The sequence below is a fragment of the Hibiscus syriacus genome, unplaced genomic scaffold (genome assembly GCF_006381635.1).
Source record: "Hibiscus syriacus cultivar Baekdansim isolate YM2019G1 unplaced genomic scaffold, ASM638163v2 tig00111132_pilon, whole genome shotgun sequence".
In the NCBI taxonomy this organism is placed as follows: Eukaryota; Viridiplantae; Streptophyta; class Magnoliopsida; order Malvales; family Malvaceae; genus Hibiscus; species Hibiscus syriacus.
This window is the reverse complement of record NW_024062992.1, coordinates 643351-663098: the sequence shown is the minus strand read 5'-3', so window position 1 is coordinate 663098 and position 19748 is coordinate 643351. Positions and strand designations below refer to the sequence as shown.

Below are 19748 nucleotides of genomic sequence, written 5' to 3'. Positions count from 1 at the left end.
AAAATTCCAATATTCCCAATTAGAATTTAACAATCAACCTTCGGGTTAGAGCGAAACGCAAGCACAAAGAAAAATGCTAGTGCCAAACTTGAATTGAAGAAATTTAATCCAAAAAGGTTTGATGCGCTTATCATGCTACAACGTAATATCTTTATCAAAGATTGTATGTGAATGCAAATAAATTTGCATACAAATGCAAATTACTTTTGAACTTGTTTTGATATGTCAACTTGCAACCTGCAAACTCAAACCAACGTGTCTCTTCATTTCACAAAGGTTAGTGGGCATGAAAACACATGTCTTAATCCTGTAAATTATAGATTTGTAAATTGGCTTTTACGTTCAACACGTCCTAAAATCTCGTGTCCAACACGCATTGAATTTATTATTCTAAGACAAGGCGTGCATCGCATCTTATCACGTGAAGTTCTTCTCTTTGAATTTGCAAAAGATTCTAGAATCATAACACTAGGTTAATTAATGAGACCTTACTTTTTGCGTCTAAGCGTCTCCAATTTCCTCAAGGATTGGAGCACGAAGATAAATATCCATTGATTTTCTGAGAGTCTTTCACACGTGAATGTTCTTTCTTATTCCACTTGAGAATTTCAATGACGCAAATTGCCACAACCAATTACATATAAAGTTCATCTCGGATTAGAATTGTAAAATAAAATATAAAATATGTCTTAAGATTGTTAGACAAAATGGTTAATCCGAGATAAAAATAATAATAATAATAAATAAACATTATTATATAATCAAATGAAGCAAAAGAAATAAAGAATTAAAATAGAGGAACGTGGTTTATTCACTCGTACGTAGACACTGAATATGATGAGTAGAGTAAGATAAATCGAAGAAGAATTTTAGTTGAGGCCGGAATGAACAATTTCCTTAAGACAAATTCGTCCTCTCCTATGTGCTTTGAGTAACGTTGGACATCGGTCTCCAAGGATACAACAACAAACAATCACAACAGCGAGCACAACCGTAGTGATCAGTCGAACACAATCTTGTATTTCTCCATCATCCGAAAGAACGAATTTGGAAGGAATTTTCTAAGTGTTTTCTAATTCAACACTGTGAATTGTGTCTTGTAACTTATGTTATGTTGTGTCTAATTGTGCCTTAACTAGCGGATTTAATCTTTTCATGAAGAGAATTGTTGAATAGATATGATTGAATGGATGCAACTTTAAACCAAAAATTAAGTTCATTCACCAAGTGACATGACTTATAGTTAATTAGTTACAAATAACAATTCATTCAATTTTTCCAACAATTAAATCTCTTCATTGTGGGACTAATGCCCGTTCTCAAATTAATTTTGATAACTGGAGTTGGCTTGTTCATGGCTTTGGATCGAATAAATCTCTTGGGGCCCGAGCCAAACCGCCATTTGAACCAAGTAATTCCATCTAAACCAACCCCTTTTCCCCCCTGTAATTCTTCTATTTGTTTACTAATTAACATTTTATTTTTGTCATTTATAGATTATATTCCACGTGTTAAGTCCTGCACTTGCAGTGACCAGCTTAGATGAAACGGTCACTTTCCAAAGTTTCATGACATTGTTTGTTCCATACCTTGTTGTTTTTTTCTTTCCTTTCTGCAATTTTTTTCTGGGATACCTTTTGGGTTCGATACTGGTTTGGCTTCTCATCAAAATTACTAAAACTCCTAAACACCTTCAGGGCATTGTCATTGGTTGCTGCTCTGCAGGTGGGTTCACCTGATTTATTATTCTTTCAGATTTAAACATTATGGATTTGCGGATATCAATAACTATATTATTAGATTTTCCTTTGATTTTTTATTTGGATTATTTAAATTTACCATGGATTTTCAACAGGAAATACTGGGACTTTGCCGCTGATTATGGTTCCAGCAATGTGCCAGGAGTCTAACAGTCCATTTGGAGATCCATCTGTTTGTTCCATGAATGCTAGGCCATATGCTTCACTCTCATTAGCGGTATTATATCATTCTAATTCGTTTTTCAATATTAATCTTAAGTTTTTTTTATCACTTATGTCACTCACTATTGTATTTTTGTCACTGATCTTAATTTTTGTTAGTTTTATAATAAGATATGTTATTAAAAAAGGTTCATTTTTAATTTGACCCCTTAACTTTATATAAAATACAAATTGGACCTCTAAAGAAAACATCAATTTAACCCTAAATTCAACTAAAGTCTCCCACCATCGGTTGCCACTCATCACCATCACCTCAAATTGGCATTGTCCGTCATCACTTATGACTATTGGACATCAAAATTTATCCTTTTTTATCTCTAATCAAAGAAATGAAATTTATGTTAATTTTTTAATATAATAATTATGATTTGAATGACATTTATATAGATTGGAGCGATTTATATGTGGTCGTACTTGTTTGGTGTCCTGCAATTGTGCGTAAATACAGAAACGGAAAATGGTTCCACTTCTGAAACACTCCCCAGGAGTTTCACTGAATTAGCTGTTCTTCCTTCAACTAATCCAATGCATCTCACCAGTACTTTCGGTGGACCAATTACAAAGATTTTTCTAATATAGATGTCAGCTTCGAAGAAAATAATGCAGAGAATGAAGAGCATTTCGAAAAAGGTTGACCTAAAGAAAGTGTTTGCACCAACAGCAGTTGCAGCCAGGGATTTAAATAGCGGTCTGCGATCGCGATATAGCGGCAGTGGTATCCTCCGAAAATGCTTTTATTTGACCGCGACACCCGCAATCACCGTAATAGTGCCCGCTATGCCCGCGATATAACGGTAGCAGTGCTCTTCGAAAACGTGACCGCGACCGCGATTTAAATCCCTAGTTGCAACGGTATGCTAAAACTGAATTCCCTCATATTCATATATTTCTTTTACGTATCGTAATCGTATGCGCAGATTGTTGGGTTTATAATCGGGATAGCGTCTCCGATCCGGAAACTATTGATCGGAAATGAAGCTCCTCTTCGTGTAATCGAAAGCTCTGCATATTTATTAGGGTATGGATACATTCTATATGTTGATTTCATTACAAAAAAGAAAAAGCAAATAAAAATTATGTTAAATGCAGGGAGGCAGCGATTCCATGTATGACCTTTTTCATGTGGATTCTGGCTTAGTTATTTGATGCTCAAATACCCAAATCAAAAGAACAAAAAAAAGTTTAACTTACCTAAATGAGATAGAATATTTGTAGCTTTGTGTTTATTTAAATCTTCATATATAGGTTATTGGAATGTGTAGTAAGTTTGATGTAGTTTGAACAATTTATTTATAATGACAAGTTATGCTTTTATGGGAACTGGTAAACGATGCTAATACAATTGCAATGCAGATATACTTCAATATGAACATTTTATAAAATATATTTCTAAAAATATAGTTCTGAACGCGTTCCTTAAGTAAAAAGTAATAATATTGTTAGAAAATAAGAATGCAATAAAACAATGTCAATAGTATTGATAAGTAAGTAACAATGAAATAGCATATAAAAAATACGACTTACTCTTTCATGGTAGAATTTATTATTTTAAAAGTAATTTTATTTAGGTTAGGGCAATGTTGAAAGTAAACGTTGTTCCATAAGGTTAACACAACCTTTCAAACTTTGTATTTTCGAAGTGAGAAATTGAAATCTACTTGTATTGTTCTCTTCCACATGAAATTTTTCTGAGAAGAAATATTGAAACCATTAATTGAATGTTCTAATTAGGGAGATAAACTTTTCATTCTATAGTAGTATAGGGAAAAATTATCAAATAACAATTATCCACTCCTATCACTCCCTAAATATGATAACTCACCCCCTAAAAATAGACTCTCACACTTTGCATTACTAATAATCTCCAACTAATTCATAGAAGGATGAGTAATTCTTCTCTTAACAATAAAATTAACTACTTAAGTACTAGTGAACATATCCAAAACCAATACATAGAGGGATGAGTAATTCTTCTCTTAATAAGTGAACGAATCTATAACTTATTAAAATAGGAGTAAGCTCATAAAATATGACTTGTAATACCTCAAATTTTGGGTTAGTAGTTCTGGGTTTACTAGAGAGGTAAGTGGACCGTCTGGAGGTTTGAATTAAAGTCAGTTGGCCCAGTACAGGCTTAATTGGTCGTGACTTTAGCCCAATTGATCAGAAAAGGAGATCTTTACATATTAGAAAGATGAAGAGGGACCAATAGTGTAATTTTTCCATTTTTTAAAAAAAGATGAGAGCTTTTATAACTCATTTCATCTTTTTCTCTTTATTTTTTCCCTTCTCACTTCTCTTCCTCCTTCTCTTCCTCTCCAAGTGCTATAGTTAAGGCCAAGTTCCTTGATCTTCTTTATGCTCACTTTAATCTTTAAATTCGTCCTTAATCTCTCTAGCAACCTTGTTTTAAAGATTCAAGTTTTGGGTTTCTTGTTTTGCTAGAGAAAGTAGGGGTTTTATCATCTAAGTCTTGGAGGAGAGTGGTAGCTAGCAAAAGGAACTTTATTTCAGAATTTTACCATCAAGGTAGTGTATTTTTAATCCTTTGTAATGTTAAGGCTTTCATAAGCATGAAGATTTGTTAAGATTTTAGTATTTAAGCATTTTATGATTTATGCGTGATTTAGGCCACAAATGACATTTTTTAATATAAAACATGTGTTTTTATTGTACTTTATGATCATAAGTAGCTTCCCTAAGCTTTAACACATGATTTGAGACCAAACTAAGACCTTTAGGGATGATTTTTAGGTGTTTCCCGAGCTTAAATAAGGTAGTTCTGAGTTCGAGTATCGATATTGGATGAACAATATTAATATTGGATGAATTGGGATGAATTCTATGTAGTTTTAGTAGGGAGTACCGATACTGAGGAAGGAGTATTAATACTGCCCCTCTAGTATCAATACAAGTATCAATTCCAGTATCAACATTGTCTAATAACAAAAGATTCAAAACATCATTAGTCGCATCTGAATGTCTATAGATTTCTATAAAATGTATAACTAAACTTGGAAAAAAGGTTTAATTTTATAAAATGATTCAACCTTAGGTAGCGTAAATTACCAAAATACTCTTAATGATAAATAACTTCAAAAATACCCCTGAAGGTGCAAGCAGCGAATGATCACAAAAGAAGAATCATTGTGAAAGATATATCTATAAGTGCAATGGTGTATTATATGCATAATGTGATAGAGAAACCATGTATCATGTAAATATCGATAAAGCAATGATGCACAAGTCTTCCCTCAAATTCAAAGATGAATTGAGGGAAAACGTGATGAGAGTGGCAAAAGTATCACTACCAGGTAATGAATCTGAGTCAAGTATCATGCTAGCAAATAATTCCGTAAGTTAATAGCAAAATCAATAATTATTGTAAGATCACTAAACACATAGAGAAGTATTTAGAGACAAAATTACTAAAATGCTCTTAAGTGTTAGATGACCAAAATATAATAGTTTAACAGACTAATAGATATAACAAACTAATAAACTCTTACATAACGTTTTAGATGAAATGACAAGAGAGATAGCAGTTAGTGAGGGGATGACCTTACTTTAATATGCCAAATTATTCTAGTGTGTAGCGAGGTTACCTCAGTTATCCCAGTGGGCATTGCTAGTGATGGGTAGCTAGGCTACCTCAGTTGTCCTCGTGGGGCATTGTCAATGTTTTTTGGCCTTGAGCCCTCAGTCATGCATGTACAGTTGCATCAGTCTAGTACAACAGATATCCTTAGAGCTTGGCTTGACGACTGTGTAAGACTGAGCCAATGCCTCAGTTGAGCGAGAATATTATCGATGTCATGTGATCACCAGGTTCCCCTTCATGACCTACCTTATTGTTATGTGAGAACAGGGGATCATTCAACAGCTTAGTGAGAATTTTATCGATGCTTTCTAATTATCGGGTTCCCTCAGCTAACTAGTATGTGATGGCTATGTGAGGCCAAATACTAGCACTGCATCAATAATGCACAACAGTGTATCAAATGTCGCATTCAAATAATGCACAATAGTGTGCAATGTGTCAAATTTAGAGAATGCAAAATAGATACAATCATTGTGGTTAGAGATCCATTAGAGGTGTACTCATGGAGAGACCCATAGTAGAGGATTAGGGGAAGCTTGAGACTCCTACTTCAGCGGTAGAACAATTAAAACTTAGTACTTTGTCTTTAGAATGGTTGTGATTATGAGACTCATAATACTACTCTAGGCTAGCAATTATACTGTGGACTTTATAAGCTCATTGTTTGGATTTTTTTGTTCGTATGTGATTCCTGATAAATTGCTACAGCTTAAGTGTAAGTGTACACCAATGCCTAAGTAATAAGTGGTAACTCAAAGATATACGAGTATTGAATCCACAAGGAGGAAAATGATCTTCAGTAGATTTTAAAGCTTAATCAATACAAAAAGGTTTGCCAAATAGGAGAATAAAATCAAGATAATAAAACACCAGGTCATGCTAGAGAAATCAAAGAGTAGTAAGTCAACTATTAAGTCACATAAAATGATTTATTGAATTTTTTATATTAGGTGAATAATGAACACTACTCTTATGTGATTAGCAATGATTAAGACCCTTTTATATACTCTAATTACTTTTGTTAATTAAACATATCAAAGTATTAACAAAGCTAATTAATTGGTTGCATCCTTTTCAACATACTCATTACTCTTAAGCAATACCAATGTTGTCAAAAGTATACAACAAAGTAATCAAATCTATTTCTAGAATAATCACAATGCCATACAATTAATTAAAAGTATTTATACTAATAATCATGAAGTAAAATGCGCATAAAAATTAGTATAAAAATAAACATAAAATAATCAATCCAAAATATCATCCACAAAGTTTAGAGAACATTCAAATCACTCACTCTCTCAATAAAAGGCTACTCAGTTGATTCTCCTATTACTGTAGAAATCCCTAATAGGGATTTAAGCTTCCATGGCATGCAAAGAACCAACGTAGAAAATGAGTACATTTTAATAATATTCCAATCCTCCTTTCTAGATTGCAAACTACTCCTATTTATAGATTTGGGGAGATTTTCATCCTCCAATTAAATGAATCCATATTTCAGGTGGTATTCAGCCTATTAACATCTGCCCAAGCCAGTTGTCCATTCTAGAATATTCTCATAACCTTCTGGAGTTGCAGCGATTGTTACAACATTCGTTTGACATTTTTTACAATGTTACAACATTAGTTACAATTTTTCAGCAAAAATCAAATTTATCCCTAATTAACCCACGAAGTCCTTAATATGCAAAATGTGTTATATTAAACAAATATGCACCTAAAATGCTCCTAAAAATACTCAAGTTCAAACTAAACCTAGGTGCAAAAGATTTCTAAAGATAACTCTTTTGTAGAGTTACAATAGGTTATTAGCTTGAGTCCTTCGTGGAGCATTGTCGCTGCAGAACTTCTAGCACATGCCTCAAGGTACTATATTATAGCTTTAGTGGGCATGTGTATTCATAGAAACTTACTCATGTATTTGACTTATCAAACTCTGAGTTTCTATTATTTTGGTTTTAAACAATGTATTACGAATCTATGATTTATAAAAGGGTTTTATAATTATCATGTGTATTTATTTTGATGTAGTATATTTTAAAATGAAAATGAATAAGTTTTAAAAATCAGGGATTTCATCGTAGCCCAATGTAGAACTTTCGGCCCAATCGGGTTTAGGGAGTTGCATTTAGTGGTATTGAAGCGTTAGATTTTGTTGGTCCTAGATTCCAGTAGGCAATTATAGTAAGGTGTCAGTGAATACATGCCCCTAGGTATTAAAAGTGCTCGTATAAGTATGGAATTCTGATGATGCTTCTTTTCTTTGTCTGTGCTGTAAAAATTCTATGATGACTAATAGTTCTGAGCATAGCCTTGATGATAGGATAGAGACTCGTGCCTCTCATCTCGATAGCATCAATGATGAGTTCTTACATAGGGAAGATGATCATTGGGTTCCGTTAGGTATGTGATTCATAGAGGTGAACTTCTTTAGAGGTTTGACTTTCAATTTTAGAGAGATAATAGAAGGCATTCCTAGGGTGCATATTGTTTAGCCTACCACCTAAAGACGTTAGTACCAATAGAGTTCCTAGTAGAAAGACTGATAAGGTAAAAAAAACTGATTTCTATAGTTCAGGTGATCATGATCCAATTTTGGTTGATCAGTGGTTTAGAGATACCATAAAGACCTTAAGGAAGCTTCATCTTAGCTAGGGGTTCCTACGTGGGATTAGTTCCTGAACAAGTTTATAGGTTAGTACATCAGTGAGGCACACATGGATGGGTTGAGGATGTAGTTCTCCCAATTGGTTTAGGGAGATCGCTTAGTGTATGAGTATGAGAGAGATTTTATGCGATTGGGTTGCTATGCTCCAAATTTGGTTGCTACTGAGTCCTTAAGGTGAAAGAGGTTTCTCAAGAGACTTCATATTAATACACATGCGCAATTGGCACCCACGTATGGTATTTTTAGAGTTGACACGACAATCTAAGGACGTGGAGAGGGTGTAGAGTATTATGAGAGTCATACACCCTAAGTATGAGGACTTATGTACTAATAAATATATTGTAATCAGTGGAAAAGAGGGCCAAAGATCCAAGTGAATAGAGAATTGTGAGGTTAGCTTTGTCTCTCTAGTCTATTCAAAGGTCAGAAGTAGGGTCTCGAATGAAACCGTCAACTCTGTCATGTGTAGAAAGCTCAAGAGGCTTTGATAAAGTATTGAGGTATCTAGAGCATGAGAATTGTGGAAACATTCATTGAAAAAAATGCTTTAAACTGCTTAGAAGTTCCATAGATTTGGATCCTTGACGCATATAGTGAGGGATTGCTCTAGTTTAGATGACGATATTTCAGCTCGACCTAGGGGGTGATCTAGTAGCTCAGTATGGCAAAGAGTCTACCCACAGAGACATTAGTTCTATGCTCAGGTAGAGAGTACATGAGTGGATATACCTGTTCCCGATTCGATTACGTGCGATCTAACTTCTCAGATCACAATGAGGTAGGGACATGACGTTGATGTTGCATATGAGATATCAGGTATGTGTTCAATTATCTCAGTTTTTTATGTTGCTCTAGTAAACATAAGTGGGTGTATTCTTTTTTTATGTTAAGTGAACTAAGTATGAAATGTATTCATGTAAAGAACCCTATTGTGAGGATCCAACTGCCTAGTTGGTGGGCCTTAGGAGAATAAACAAAGTTTACATTGTGTGTTCCTTGTAAGAGCATCATTATGGGTTGTCAAGTTAGATATAAGACTATAAAGATATTTTTGCATCGTTGTTTAATGGCTCGTGTGACTGAACCTACAGAGATTTAGTAATTCCAAGTTCAGGATTGGAGGTATAGGTCTTCACGAGAGTGTTAAGAATACTAAGTTACTCTGGCCAATATGATAATTAACTTGGTTGCTAGAAATTTTAAGATATATCTCAGTTAGTTCTATGGCACTTCAGTCGCTAATTGGGCGCAAATGCCCCAAGTACTCATGAGGAAAAGTCTAGTCGGGTGTACGTTTTCGATGCATTAGTTTTGAGCCTCACCCTAAGTACTAAGGGCATAATTTATAAGATAGGGTGTGAGTCTCGAGCTGTAGTGAACCATCCGAATACACCATGATGCCTTCTTGTGGGAATAGTAAGTGATTTAGCTAGGTGGGCAAAGCTTCATCCTTGATGTCTTCTTGTTGGTATATGAGCCCATGCTATATACAACACTTAATAGTATATCGTGCTATGTAATACTATAGATTTTAGTTCTTGATTCAAGAGGAGGTCAAGTACGTAATACATCAATTGACTAGTGTTAACCGTTAGTGAATAGCAAAGTGGTGGCAAGCAATCGTGGGTACAATATGTAAGTCAAAAAATCCTTATGTCAGATAGTGGTTGCGAGAAATCTCTGTTTTATGAGGCGTGCTCTCCATGAGAGCCAAATATTTCTAGTTTCTCTAGGCAAGTGGCCAATTTTTAGTTATGAATACCTCATATTCAGGATCCGATGAGCAATGTGTATGTAAACCACAAGGAAAATAAGAATCAATCGAGTAACATGGATGATTTTGAATCAGAGTTATGTAACAAAAACATTTTAGAGCAATATGTAGAAGGTCAGGAATTGTCATCATATCTTTAGTAGATGACATAGAGATTGTGTTTGGAAGATGTCTATAAGATTTCGAGGAGTTGTATAATGATTTACTTATGTTCTCCAAAAGAGACTTATAGAGTGATGTAGTGTATATGTTAACTCAATTTAATAGTGTTAGTGATAGGGAAGCTGTGGCGGATTGATGAACGTTGCTTTTGTTGAAGAATCAAACCTAGAAAAGATCTAGACTCGATGAAGAACAATAAGGGATGAATGGGGAAGGTGGAGGCAATAGATAGGGTTTTTTAGGGTTTCTTTTTGGTGCTGGAAACAAGATAAAAAAAATAAGATTAAAATAAGATAAAGAAAAGATAAAGGAATTGCAAATAAAATAAGATAACCAAGAAATCAAAAGATCTCCCTTATGAAGGTGAACGGTACAGATGATTGATGACGTGGATGGATATGTGGAAAATCGATGGATAATGTCCTATCGAGCCCTCTTAGTCGCAATGAAAAGGCAAACACGGTAATATGGCTCTAACCAACCCTCCTAGTCGCGATGAAAAAGCAAATTGGAGTGTGAAGATTAATCTCCCTCACAAGAACTTGAAAGAACTCAAGGAGAAGAAGCTTCGAAGGCACAAGGCAATCAGCACTTGCAAAAACGAACTCTCGTTGTTTTATTAATCAAAAAAATCTTGAATTACAAAGTTTAATGAAGCCTCCTTTATATAAGGGATGAGTTCTAAAGGTCCTAAATAACTAATGAATAAAATAATAATAAACTAAACATGTCTTAACTCTAATTCCTAATAAAATAATAATAACTAAAGATAATATTTTTAACCCAACCTTAATTCCTAATAAAATAATAAATCTAATCCTAAAAGATAATGCATCATCCTATATTAAGTTATATTACAAATAATCAATAAAATATTGAAAATTCGTAATATTTACAAAATCCCGTATTAATCCCGTATAGGATTTTCTGCATGCACTATCTTCAGTAAAATAGCCATATCTTGAGTTCCCAATATCGGATTGATGTGATTCAAGAACTGTTGGAAAGATAAGAGACATACGGTCGTATTTCCAGAAGACATCTTGACTAAATAAGATCAGGATACCATTCAAAAAGTTATCATAAGTCTGCTTCTATTCTGATCTTCTTTTCCAATTCTTGGACGAGTGGATCATTTGGAAGAGTTATTACTTCTTCCTTTGATGTGAGCCTTGTGATGCATGTATCATCCTCCTTTTCTTCAAAAATATTCGACCTCGAATCTGAAACATTAAAGGGAGCAACATTAGAATCGTTTAATGATTCATTCACATTATACTTACCGAATAGATATACTTTGAATCTTCGAGACTTTGTTCTTCTAATAGGTTCGAGTAGAAACATTAGTCCAAAGAAGCATGTATTATGGACTCTGGTGCATGTATCATTCCCCCACTCCTCAAAAGGATTCGTCCTCGAATCTGAAAATCCAAGAGAAAGAGACTTAGATGTGTTGAAAGGAAAACTTGTGAAACATTTACCAGGATCAATGTGATGTGTCTTTATGCGTTTTAGTCGAGGTTTCTTCTTTGTAGGAACTGATTTCTTGTAGTCTTGAAATCCTCTTTTGCATACAAGTCTTGTAATCTAATGTTTAGGTTGAAATTCAACATGGTGTCGACCACTGTTTGCTTTCTGTATGATTGCTTCAGATAATTTCTCCATGGTTTTATTCGTGTGTGGTGAGAATGAGTGTTTAAAAACCATGTCAACTGGTTCTTTAAAGTAATCCCTTAAGTCTCCTAAGTGTGGCTCATGAATTAATAATTCTCGGCAGGAGATTTGTGGATTGTAGAATCTGTTTAGTTGGCAAGGAAACTCATATACAAGATAAAACTCATTAAAAGTACTTTTAAAAGTATGGGTAGAAATATCCGAGTTATCGTGATATACATCTTTTATATGTTCAATTCTTGGAATAGTAGCATGCTTAAGAGTATACCTTCATGGTATTGCATCGTCTAATGTGTTTTGCTTACCTCGGTCAGCTACGCACTTAAAGGAGTTGTGTTTAGTATGGATGACAACTTCACGAGCCTTACCTTGTAAGAAGGAGAAGAAGTATGTTACAATGTCATTAAAATGAGTAATAAAATACTTATCTTCGAACTCCCATAAATCGTGACTCTTCATTGATATGGCATAGTGATTAGGGCTTTCAGGTGGTAACCCGTCAGGAGGGTCACCTAATATTATTCGACAACTCTTGGCTATGTAAGATGGTGTGGGCCAGTCTCGTTTTGCTTTTACTATTTCATCATTTACATGGATTTCCTGTGCACAAACTATAAAGCCTGTAGAGTTGTTCAAATCATGTTTCGTCATTAAGATGGCGTCACGACTAAGGCTTTCCTGAATGTAGCCTTTTTGTAACAAATCCAACTCTTTGGTTTCTTTGAGATTGTATGTTTGACGAGGTATGATGGAACCTTGAATTAGATTGGTTTGGCATTGTTTTCCTCTTTTCAGTGGTAGTTCGTTAGGTAGATCACCTAATACTTCTCGAAAATCCTGTAAAAGAGATGAAAACACACTAGGAAAATCCATGTTAATGTTAGAAATCGAAACAATTGATTCCCTAAAGCGAACAAGGATGCAAGTTTGTTTGTAAAGAAGGTTCTCTCTCAATTCTTTTGTGCTCACACATAGATTTTGAGTCACTCTTTTCTTCTCACATTTAGGTTCACTCACCTCCCATGGGTTATTATTCTTTTGGCTTTTATAACTAGTGACCTCTTTTGCTTTTGCCTCTTTCTCAACTTTTTCTTTTTTTACTTTCCGTACCTCCTCACAAATTATCATTTGATCTTTAAGGACTGGAAGTGTGTCATTCTTTGCTGGTCATTCTTTCTCCTTGTCAGGTTTGTCATCTCTTGGCTTTTTTAGCGAAGATGGAGTAGAAGATGAGGAAGGATTTGAAGGATTACCTTGGTAAGAGGATGAAGTACCTTGGTAATGTTCACTGAATCGAGATCTCCTTTGGATTTGTGCTTCGATTGTCATTGCTTTCTTTAGTGCGTCTTCAAGGTTTTCGTACCCTTGTAGATCAAGAAGATCAATGATGTTTGAGTTTAAGCCGACGATGAATCTTGACACGGTGACTTCTTCTTTTTCGGTTATGTTAGCCCTATTGAGTAAGGACTGCATCTCCTTATAGTACTCTTCAACTGAACTTCTACCTTGTCGAAGTTGCTGTAGTCGTATTTTAACTTCTCGTGTATAATGTGTCGATAGGAATCTCTTCCTCATGGTTTGTTTGAGGTCGGTCCAAGAAGTGAATGTTGGAATTTGGAAGTTCTGGATCTTTTTCCTTGTTTGCATCCACCAAGTTCGAGCATATCTTTCGAATTGCATGGTGATGAGGTGAACTTGTTTAGCTTGGGGGCAGTCATGGTATGCAAACATGAGATAAACTTTTCCTTCCCATTCGATGTAACTGTCTGGATCATTGTCTCCTTTGAAAGACGGGATCGTGAACTTTGATTTTGCAAAGAGTTTGGGTGTTTGGAAACGTGGTTGTTCTCGCCCGGGTACCAAAAGTTTAGCATTGTTTGGTTTTGGATTCTGGTTTGGTAGATCCAGTTGTGGTTCTTGTCATTCTCTCACGATTTCATCAAATCTTTCAACTTGAGTCGTGAGTCGGGCAAGTGCGGCTTAGATAGCCGTAAGTGTCTTGTTGTTATTGTCGCCCATCCTGAAATCATAACACTCGAAAGAAAATTTTAAAGTAAAATAAAAATAAAAGAAAGAAAATTCAACAAAACAAGAAACCTCACAAATCACTCCAAGAAAGTAACACAACGAAAGACAAGTAAGCCAATCTTGTACTCTTTAAAACTCACTTTACCAAGTAGTCTTCCACAATTCGTATCGGAGTTTGATTACTAGCAAAGGCGATAAGAAAACCTAAAAGTTCTAAGAGGCCAAACAAGGGTTAGACTCCAAGAGAACGAGAATGCAAGGAAGGAAGAAGTATACAAACTCTTTAATCCTACTAACACAAGAAAGATAATGTGTAAGATAATGCAAAAGAACAATTAAAAGAAAAAAGAAAAGAACTTAAAGCACTAAGAGTCAAAGAAAAAAAAAAGAACCAACCCAGAAACCTGGAAAACGCTGGATCAACTTGAGCAACGTTTTTGAGGGGGTTACCAGTGTCCAAAACTTTTGGGAAAATTCTTGAATGTCTTTCGATGCGTCAAGAAACTATCTGTAGAATTTCAGAACCAAATACCTTCAGTAGTATCTAGTGGACTCTATTGAACGGTGAGTCCTCAAACAATCTGTTTTTCTTGATCACTTTGTTCGAAGGTGTTCTTGATCTCCAAATATTCTGTTTTTTTGTGTAAATGATCTTCAATATATGAAGTTGCAATCTGGAAATTTTCACTACGAAATTACTCCTGTAGAATTTTCAAGAAATTTGACAAGATCATAGACCGAATCTGCCGATGAAACTTGAAGAACGTATTTGAAGGCTCTAATGAACTTCGATTTGGGTGAATTTTGGACTGGAGATTTATATTAGGATGAATATAATATCTGGAGAAAATCAGCCCTAAATACTTTCGTTTGCAATTTTTTTTGAAATTTTGGCTTTTTTGTTTTATTTTTTGTCTTTTTTTGTTTTTTTGTTATTTTAAAAAAATAGCAAACTAACAAAAATGATTTGAATCTAAATTAAAATTAAATAAAAAGAACCTGAAACGATGAATCTTTTCTGGACTAGCTCCGTTGGGATACCTTGACGATTTTGTGTGCAAGAACAAGCAAGATTGCTTGCTTCTTTCCAAGAATCGGCCCAAATCTGATACCAATTGATAGGGAAGAGGTGGCGGATTGATGAACATTGCTCTTGTTGAAGAATCAAACCTAGAAAAGATCTAGACTCGATGAAGAATAATAAGGGATGAATGGGGAAGGTGGCGGTAATAGATAGGGTTTTTAGGGTTTCTTTTTGGTGCTGGAAACAAGATAAAAAAATAAGATTAAAACAAGATAAAGAAAAGATAAAGGAATTGGAAATAAAATAAGATAACCAAGAAATCAAAAGATCTCCCTTATGAAGGTGAACGGTAAAGATGATTGATGACGTGGATGGATATGTGGAAAATCGATGGATAATGTCCTATCGAGCCCTCCTAGTGGCAATGAAAAGGTGAACACGATAATATGGCTCTAACCAACCCTCCTAGTCGCGATGAAAAGGCAAATTAGAGTGTGAAGATTAATCTCCCTCACAAGAACTTGAAAGAACTCAAGGAGAAGAAGTTTCGAAGGCACAAGGCAATCAGCACTTGCAAAAACGAACTCTCATTGTATTATTAATCAAAGAAATCTTGAATTACAAAGTTTAATGAAGCCTCCTTTATATAGGGACTGAGTTCTAAAGGTTCTAAATAACTAATGAATAAAATAATAATAAACTAAACATGTCTTAACTCTAATTCCTAATAAAATAATAATAACTAAAGATAATATTTTTAACCCAACCTTAATTCCTAATAAAATAATAAATCTAAACCTAAAAGATAATGCATCATCCTATATTAAGTTATATTACAAATAATCAATTAAAATATTGAAAATTCGTAATATTTACAAAATCCCGTATTAATCCCGTATAGGATTTTCTACATGCACCATCTTCAGTAAAATAGCCATATCTTGAGTTCCCGATATCGGATTGATGTGATTCAAGAACCGTTGGAAAGATAAGAGACAGAAGATCGTATTTCTAGAGACATCTTGACTAAATAAGATCAGGATACCATTCAAAAAGTCATCGTAAGTCTGTGTAACAACCCAAAAATTTTAAAATAATATTTAATTGAGAATTGAGGTTTTAATTGAGTAATTGGTGAAAATTTGGGGACTAAATTGGAAGTTTTTAAAACTTGAAGCTTGTTTAAGAGTTAAAGAAAATTCAGGGACCAAGCCCTGAATTTACCCTAAAATGTTAGGTAAGGGCTGTTATATACGTGAATTGGTTTCTGATTTCAGAAACCAATTCTTCCCAAATTCCCTCTCCCAACCTCAACTTCCGACGACGATCCCGACGCCGTCCGAATTCCGATCGTCATTTAAAAACCACCATCGTGTTCATCATCGAGCGAGGAACAAACCCTTCAATTTAATTGAAGCGAAACGCTGCCAAACGCCGTGAATTTCAAGTCAAAGCATCGACGTTTTTTTAGCTCAATCGCCTAGAAAAATCCTAAATTTATCGCCGATCGTTGCTCCGTTTACGACACCTCCCGCACCATCGTGTTCCTTGTGCCGTTCTGAGTCCGCCGGTGTCATCCTCGACCTCCGTTGACGGCGGCGCTTGGGGAGGTGGATCAGTCAAAGATTCGGCCGAGTCAAAATCGAGCTCTCCGCCGTTCAAAAATTTGAACCGATCTTTGTAAGTATCTCGAAATCGCTCAAAATAATTTTTAGAAATTTTTCCGTGATTTTTAGAGCCCCGGAGGACGTCGCTCGCGCCCCACGCGCCGCCGCAGGCGAGTGAACGCTGGAAACCGGTTTTGACCGGTTTAACCGGTTTTGACCGGTTTGACCGGTCATGACCCGTTTACCCGACCCGACCAGTTTACCCGACCCGACCCGTTTACCCGACCGTTGACCAGACCCGTTGACCGTTGACCGTTGACCGGTGCTATTCTGGGAATTAATTCGGTTTTGGTGCTATTCTGGGAATTAATTCGAAATGGGTGCTATTATAGTAATTTTTCGAAACAAAATGATATTTTGGGAATTAATTCGAAAATGGTGGTATTTGTGTAAAATGTTTGACAGTTTGTTGACCTCCTTTGACCAGAACTTTGACAGGCTATTAAACGACCTTTGTTTTCGACCGAGAATACCTATCCTGATAGTGTTCGACGTCCCGAATCCGTTTTTGGGGTCCGTTTTGCTAAATTCAAACCCGAAAGTCTCCAAATCGTTAGTCAAAACCGTTTACTTTAATTTTGACCAAGAATTCGAATTTTCAGATGGTCATACTTTATGTTTTTCGACGTCCTGAATTTGATTTAGAAGTCCGTTTTGCCAAATTCTGACCCGAAATTCCCGAATCGAGCTTGTAAACCCAAAAGGCTTAATATTTTAATATTTTGATTATTTAAATGAGATTTGGTCAAGGATATTTTTCAATAAAATATTTTATGAAGGTACTCGTGTTTCACCTGAGCAAGGATCAATTAGGTCCGGTATTATCTGTTCGTTAGATCAGCCTGAATCGCGTACTACGAGAAATACCCGTAGGTTTCCGTATATTATTTAAATAATATTTAGATTATTTATATTAGGATTCCAATATGGATTTTTCCAATTCGTAGGGTCTAGCGCTGCAGCTGAACGTGATCGACATACCCAGTAATAGGCTTCCCTATCTGATTTCCCAGACTGTTACAGGTGTGTTTCCTAACAGTATTATATTACTGATTTAAATAATTTATCTGAATACCGAGTATTTGATATTTGATTTGTTGTATATTCTGATATAATTTCTGAATTAAGGTATTTCATACCGATTTCTGAGATCTGCTTATCTGATATCTGAATTATTGATTTGAATTCTGATTTCCGTATTTCTGCATATGGTTTCTAAGTATGAAATATTTGTTATGTTTTAAGTGATTAATCATTGTTTGCAATTGAATACATTCATTGTCATTTGGGGGGGTATTGTTGAAGGAAGATTATCTGCAGACTTCTCGGCTTTGTGCTCAGGGTCTAAATGGCATGTGCGGTTGGGTGTATGGTTCTGGGGAACCTACACAATTATGATGTGAACGGATGGGGGTAGTGTTCATGTTTTAAAAATAAAAATAAAAACATATTGAATAAACCGATTTCATTGAAAGATTTTATCTGTATATTTTTCTTATATACTGTATGGAGCACACTGAGCTTTTTAGCTCATTCTGTAGTTTTTACCCTTTTTCAGATAGTAGCAGACAGTAAGCTAGCAGATTTGGCATCAGTGGAAATCAACTACTTATTTTGTACGAACATATTTTTCTATATGTTTTTCAGTTATGTTTGGTGACATGTATTTGCTATAATTTTGGACATATCTGTATTATTAATATAATGTATTGTAAGATATTAAAAAAAAACCTCTGAATGTGATATGTGACCACTTAGGTTTGAGTCTAACTCACAGACCGGGTCTAGGGGGTTACATTTGGTGGTATCAGAGCTTTCGGTTTTAAACACTCGGACTGTATATGGGTCCTAAACTTTGAATTTTTAAGAAAAAAAAAGAACATGTCACCTTAGTTATGATTTAAAGTTTTCTCGAGATCCCTGATGCTAATCTGACATATGTTTCAAATTCATTCTGTAGAGCCATATAGATCCAACTATGAATGCTGCTAGAGGTCGTAGGACAGGACGTGGACGTGGTAGAGGGCGAGTCACTCGACCTTCTGTTACGATAGACGATCCGATGTCAGCACGTGATCCTCCTGTTCCGCAAGTATATCCGACTCTTTCTCATGATGATCAGTTTACTCCCGTGAGAGACCCTCCCGTCACTGAAGATGAGGATACTGAGATGAATGAAGACGCCATTAATAGAGCTATCTTCCGCATGTTTCAGAGAGCTGCTAGAGCCCCTGGTAACATGACTGCAGTGGAGATTTCAAATTCTATGGTTGCTGCTGGTGTAGTACCATTTGAGGGTATTACTGGTGGACCTCCGACAGACGCTGAGTATTGGCTGGAGGACACATAGAGGATTATGGATGAGATGGACCTCAGACCTGAGCAAAAGTTAAAGGGGGCCCTAACTATGTTGAAGAAAGAAAGCTTCAGATGGTGGCAATCCATTTCTGGTAGTATTCCGAGGAACCAATTAACATGGGATCTTTTCAAGACGCGCTTTCGGAGTCGCTACATCGGAGAGAGATATCTGCAGGAGCGACGCCAGGAGTTTCAGAATCTGGAGCAGGGTAATATGTCTGTTATGGATTACGAGGTTGAGTTCATCCGATTGAGCCGATATGCTCCTGGACTTGTGGACACTGAGACAGATCGATGCTTGAGGTTCGAGAATGGACTCAGGTATGAGATCAGGAGTCGAGTCGCTACCCATCGAGAGAGAAATTTTGATGCTTTGGTTGAGATAGCCAAGACTGCTGAGGAAATAGAGCGACTGGGTATGGAGCACAGGAGAGATAGTGATCGAGCTCAAACCCGATTCAGGAGGCCTTCTGGTTCTGTTAATTCTTCTGCACATCCTAACAAGAGAGGCAGGGGTGATTCCTTTCAGAGAGGCGGTGCGAGTGTCAGACCTGTTGCATCTGGTGCTTCAACTTTTCAGTCTACTAGACATGGTGGATCTTCTGGGTTGCAACCTTTGCAGACATGTGATTACTGTGGGAAACATCATCTTGGGGAATGCAGAAGAAAATTTGGCACATGTTTTAGATGTGGTTCTAGTGACCATATTATAAGGGATTGCACAGTGTCAGTTTCTACAGTTCAGACACCAGCTCGTACTCCCGCTCGTACTCAGAGTACTGTTCAGACTCCTGCGGGTGGTCGTAC

The 19748-nt window shown here is 35.8% G+C and overlaps 1 pseudogene; it reads left to right on the top strand.

The window, feature by feature from the left end:
• The first annotated feature begins 1288 nt into the window (after positions 1 to 1288).
• Positions 1289 to 3120, top strand: LOC120154575 (annotated as a pseudogene).
• Positions 3121 to 19748: the final 16628 nt, after the last annotated feature.